This window comes from Oryzias melastigma, linkage group LG20 (genome assembly GCF_002922805.2).
Source record: "Oryzias melastigma strain HK-1 linkage group LG20, ASM292280v2, whole genome shotgun sequence".
In the NCBI taxonomy this organism is placed as follows: Eukaryota; Metazoa; Chordata; class Actinopteri; order Beloniformes; family Adrianichthyidae; genus Oryzias; species Oryzias melastigma.
The window spans coordinates 2,063,624-2,069,623 of record NC_050531.1 but is presented as its reverse complement, the minus strand read 5'-3'; the positions used below and the strand labels follow the sequence as shown (position 1 = coordinate 2,069,623).

The following is a 6,000-nucleotide window of genomic DNA, read 5'->3' as shown; positions in this document are numbered from 1 at the left end:
GGGGGGGGGGGGGGGGTCTGACCGTCTCTAAAATGAGTTTTTATAAACCTTACGGTCTGTTTTTAGAACCCGCTCGGTGGCTTTAATGAAAGATCAAGCAGGAAGTCCAATTTTAGGGACTTTGCTGTGGAACCGGACCTCTCAGGAGAGATGATCTGGAAACGGACCTCTCAGGAGAGGTGATCTGGAACCGGACCTCTCATGAGAGATGATCTGGAACCGGACCTCTCGGGAGAGATGATCTGGAACCGGACCTCTCGGGAGAGATGATCTGGAACCGGACCTCTCAGGAGAGATGATATGGAACCGGACCTCTCAGGAGAGATCATCTGGAACCGGACCTCTCAGGAGAGATCATCTGGAACCGGACCTCTCAGGAGAGATCATCTGGAACCGGACCTCCAGGCTGATTGTGTGATTGCTTAGTAAGCACTCAGACCAAAGTGATTCTCCAGCTACTTCCTGTACGTTTTTTAGCTCGTAAAAACTCAATCACACTTTCTTTGATTTCAGCAGTCTTGGAATAAAAACGTTCAGCTGGTTCAGGACATTACTGCTGGTATTTATAAACTTTGTTTTTGGAATATTGAGCTAAATATGCCCCATTGAGCTCTTTGAAACTTGAGAACTTCTGGATATTTTCAGCTAGAGACTCAGTTAAACTGTAAAATCTTCAGCAACTACTGGATTTTTTAAGGTAATTTGGAACTTAGATTTTATTTTAGTAACATGCTAACTGTTTTTGGCTAATTTAGACACAATGTTAAAATATTGGCATAATTAGACATTTTTTTCTATAGTCTAATTTGGAGTTTAGCTAATATTTTAGCATTAAGCTAGCTGTTTTGGTAACATTAGACTTTTCAGGTTTCTTTTGGCTAATTTATTTAGCAAGCTTTTGTTTTCAGCATTTTTTTCAGCAGTTTCAGCATCTCCTGCTGTCACATTCACCTTATTCATTCGCACTAGTATTATTGCAGGTGATGCTTTATTTCTAGTTACATTTGGAATAAATTCATCTTTCGTGCATAGATAGTTTGGACATCGGAATGATGGATCATCGTGTTGAAGCGTGAAGGACTGAGCTCCTCGTGTGCAGCTGGAGCCGATGGTCTCAGCGTGGATGTCGAAGGCCCGGCTCCATTTGTTCCCAGAGCAGGAGTAATCAGGGACATTAGCCGGGGTGTCATGTAATTCCTCATCGATTATCTCATTGGGCCGGGGATCGGCGGCGGCGGCGGCGTGGCTCCTCTTCCGCCTGCTGGTGTGGGGCGGTGATGGAAAACGTGTCAGGATTCATTTCCATGTTTTATTTAAAGCCTGCTGGAGTTCCAGCTTTGAGCCGAGCTTTTCCTGGCTGACAGGCGGCGCGGCTGCAGCGATGTCAGCGAGGTGAAAGACACGGCTGTGTTCAGTCAGACAGCTCACAGCTCATTAAAGACACCCGGCCCCGTGTTTGCCGCGCGCGCTGTCTGCAGCCGATCCGCTGGTGGCTCGGGCTGCTTCACATTTCATTATTTGATGGCCACGCGTTTTGACAGTCTCCTGCCTGTATCTGTCAATGCAGAATTAAATGTTAACCAGGCCTGGACCGGGAGAAACACGAGTGCAAACAACCGGGAGAAGCAGCCGGGGAGGCCGCTCGAGTCAGAGGGGGGGGGGGCTCTCACCTGTGTGCCCCCCAGGTTAGAGGGGGCGTAAAAAATGCATGGAAATGACTTCTCCATTACCCCCCCTCAGATACACAAGGCTGCAGGAAACAGATCCGATCTGTGGAGCTAACGTTAGTCTCCGCCCATCTGCACCGTCACCTGTAGAGTGAGGTGGGGTCAGCTGGTGGACCCCTCCCAAGCTGAGGGGGGTCGGCTTCTGAACTCAGCATTCTTGGAGTGTAGGGGTCGACCAATGGCCTGTCACGGCCGCTATTTGTTATTTTGAAGCAAATCAGGATCTGCTTTTTTTTGTTTTGCTTTGTTTTAGTCTCCGCCTCCAGCATTGTCCCGCCCACAATCCAATCTGGTTATACGAATCACTCATTCAGCCCTAAATTTCATGGGGGTGTCACTCTTAATGCGTCAACACAAATGTCTTTTAATGCCGTTAAAAACTGAATTATTGTCTAAATAAAATTGATTTAATGCTAAAAGAAAGTAACAATTATATTTTAGAATGATTAAAAATTAATTTTCTGCAGCTAAAGAGGCAAAATCGAGGATGAAAGATTCTGTTCCTCGTTTGAGCTTCATTACAGACACACAGTTAGATAAAAATGACGATTTGATTGGACAGATCAACCAGTAGACTGTTCGGTGGCACATTTATTACGCTAAATAAAAACTTATGAACGCAAAATCAAAGATAGGGAGAAAGCGAGATGACACACAACGTATCTGGAAACATTTGTGTTGCAAACGCAAAAATATTTTCATATAAAATCTGTGACTTTTGTTTGCCAAATGGGGCTCAAAAATCCCTCCAAGAAATTGCAGAACATGCATGAAAGTTTCTTTGCGCTCCCCCCCCCCCCCNNNNGGAGTGCAGCATCTTTAGTAGTCGTGTTTAAATTGACTATTTGCACAAATTGGATTTGCGATTATAAGTTTGAACTATGGAAACACAAAATTGGAAAAACTTGCATTCATTAAAAAAATCAAAGTTTTGTTTGTGGAGGTTTTTGAGGAGTATCCAAATTGACATGTTTGTAACTGTAATGGAAACACTTTTCGAATTAAGAGTCACATGACCAACATGACGAGCAGATAACAGGTCACACAGCTCATCAAAAGTTGAGCGTGTCATGCTGAATTGTTGGATCCAAAAGTAAAATCTCCAACCACGATTTCCCAGAATCCCCTTCGTCCGAAGCCACTCCCACATAGATCGCCGCTCCACGGCCCGAATCAGACGCCGACGTCTCCTTTGATAGATGATGATGATCGCTACTCTGATGTGGGGCCGGGGTCAGTTTGTAGGCTAACAAAAGAAGTGTAAAAATCACAACATCAAACATTTAAAGTTTTAGACAAAGTCAAACATAACTGCAAATCTAGAGCCTCCAAGCACAGTAGACACGGTGGTTCAATAATCGACAAATTCCAGTGTTTTAAGTCCACCTCATAGTTAAAAAAATACAGTTAATTATCTCTGTTTTCATTTGAGAAAGTTAGATTTATGAATTCCTGTCTAGGAAGCACCTCAAATGTTTAAATGTATATTTATATTTATGTTTTCATTGCTGACATTACACTATCTACCACTAGATTTACTTCTTTGAGATGATGCTATTTGACAGGAAGTCTTTTATTTTGAAAGGAAGTCTAGACTTCTTTTTAATAAAATCTATTTTCTCTTAAAGTTTATTTTATTTTTGGCAAAAAATAATTTTGGTTATTTATATTTCTCATAATAATATGAGTAATATAAATAACCACTGGGTTGTAATCAGTGAGAAATCGACCAGAATGACTCCTCGAGTCTTAAAGGTCGCTGACCTTGACTTAGAGCGATAAGCAGCAAAGAAAAAACTTTTTTTTCTCATTGTTTTTAACTTTTTGTATTCTTTTTATGTATTCACATTTTAATTTAACCTCATGCTGCAGAGCTGAGGAACTTCGGTGTTTGTTTTATCAGAAGAGAAGTAATTTCATTAATGTTGGTGTATTTTTACTCAGAAAACTTTCAGGAAACCTTTACTTTCAATTCAATTCAAACAACTTTATTTATCCCCGAGGGGCAATTCTATTTTAAGGTGCAGAGAGTGAATTCAAAATTCAGATTACAGACGACACAGGAGCAGAGAGAGAAATAATAACAATCAAAATAAGGAGAAGAACTGGACGATACTATGATTCCTCAGTACAAGGAGAGGTCTCGTGTTGTATAATAGAGACAATATTAAAACAAAATAAATAAATACATAATATATAAATATATATATATATATATATATATATATATTTATATATATACCTACATTTACTACATACTGTATGTATTTTAATATAAAAGATACAGTACTGACTTCCTGCACTTTTAGAGGCTTTTCTTTATTTTTTATTTTATTTTAAATAAAGTTCATTGTTGGTGTTTGTATTATCTTGAATTTTGATGCTCATTTTTACAAAAACGATCATTGTCTCTAGATGTCAGTTATCCTCCTTCTCCTGCTAATAACTTATTGGTATCATTCCTAAAAAGAGATAAAACCCCCAAACTCCCCATGATCCGCGTTCTCCTTGAAGGACGCTGATGTGCTGAGATCTTCTGCATTTCTCTTTCTTCTGTCATCTCCATAGACTTAATATATAATTAGACGCAGCATCTCTGACGTCACCCATTGACTTCCACAGTCCCTGAAATGAAGCCTGAATATTCAGCTCATGGCCGCAGCCATATTGGCTGGAGTTAACTCCGCCTCACACGGACGTTCCAAATATGGGGGAAAGGGGCGGGACCGAGTTCACCCGCTTTTCCTCCGGTTTGTTTTAGTTCACGCCCACAGCTCTGCGGCTCCTCAATGCTAACGGCTAACCGCTTTAATTCTCCAGCAAAGCAGCACCGCGGTGGATTATTTACATCATGAATCTTTACAGGTGAGTACTTGGTGTTTTACACACAATCTGTAAAGCGGTGGAAGTGACTTTTAGACAACAATGAAAACGTATTTTCCCGTGGTACGAGTTTAGTACGAACTGAACATCCACTGTTTGATCATGTTATTTCTGTGGTCCTAAGATATCTTATTCAATAAGAGTTATTTAGTCTTAAGTTACTGTAGTCTTTATATACACATTAAAATACACCACAACAGTAATATGATTGTGTAAAACGTAGTTTTTTTCTCTAGTGTTAAATCAAATTGTTGATATATGATCACATAATGGTGTGATTACAATATGAGGAGCATTTATCTTTACTTCTTAGTTAAGTTAATCATGTCAACGTCTTAAAGCTGGAGCTAATATTTAAGTGAATCCTCTAAACACAGTCACAGTGAAGCAGAATGAACTAATATCAGTCAGAATGTGATGAACATCAGGTCTGAAGAGGTTAAACAGACTGATGCTGCCTCCTCTTCTGCTGACAATCCAACTAAATACTGTCATGTTCTTTCAAAGATAAACTCATTTTCTTAAAAGATTTGGTTTAAAGATATTCACATGGATTTTGAGCATAAACAAGATGAAATATTTTATTTTGTGTGTTTAGCTCATCTTTACAGAAACAGCACATGTACAAATATTTTTGAGTGAAATCTATTTTCTTTTCCTTACAATTACAGTTTGGATTAATGGTGACATCATTTCCATTTGGCACCAGAAGGACAGTTCAACAAAACCACCACAGCGACGTGAGCTCGGCGAGGACCCACATCACCTGGATCAGCTGAGGCGGACGATGGTGGACATCTTTTATTTTTAATTCTACAAGGAAGAGCAGCTCCTGGTTCTCTCATCACTGTGGAGGACGTGAACGGGCGACGTCTGGAGTCTGGAGCTGTCATGGGGATCGGAGAGAACGTCCAGCGGCTGCACACTCTTCAACCTATCAATAAACTTTTATTCTCTTTCATTTTTTACTGAATTTATTTCCAGTAGATAGAAATGTACTCTTTAGGATCATTTATTAGGTTCTTTAAATGTATAAAAACAGACAGTCATAGATGATGCTTTCTAACCATGACATGTTTAAAGAGGTCCCTACTTTGAATAAAGGAAAACCAATTCTGAATTTTTAATGATTAATGTTTTGAATAATTTCATCTGCTTCAAAAATAAATTTTGTACAATCTGACTTTGACCCACATTTCCTTTTGTCTTACCTATATGCTAAAACAGTGAATAAACAGAAGAGACTGGTCACTCAGATACGTTAAACATGATTTTTATTGAATCACACATCAGCAGGAGTCATCTTCATATGTTAAAATTAAAATTTTACTGCCTTTAAATGTAAATGTTGTTTTGGATTATAAATCCACTCACCAGCAGAAGCAGACCT

At 39.6% G+C, this 6,000-nt stretch overlaps 1 protein-coding gene across 1 annotated transcript in view; it reads left to right on the top strand.

Moving 5' to 3' along the window:
* Window positions 1–6,000, top strand: part of drosha (drosha ribonuclease III) — a 98,634-nt gene that overhangs the window by 87,397 nt on the left and 5,237 nt on the right. The gene's annotated exons all lie outside the window — the stretch shown is intronic.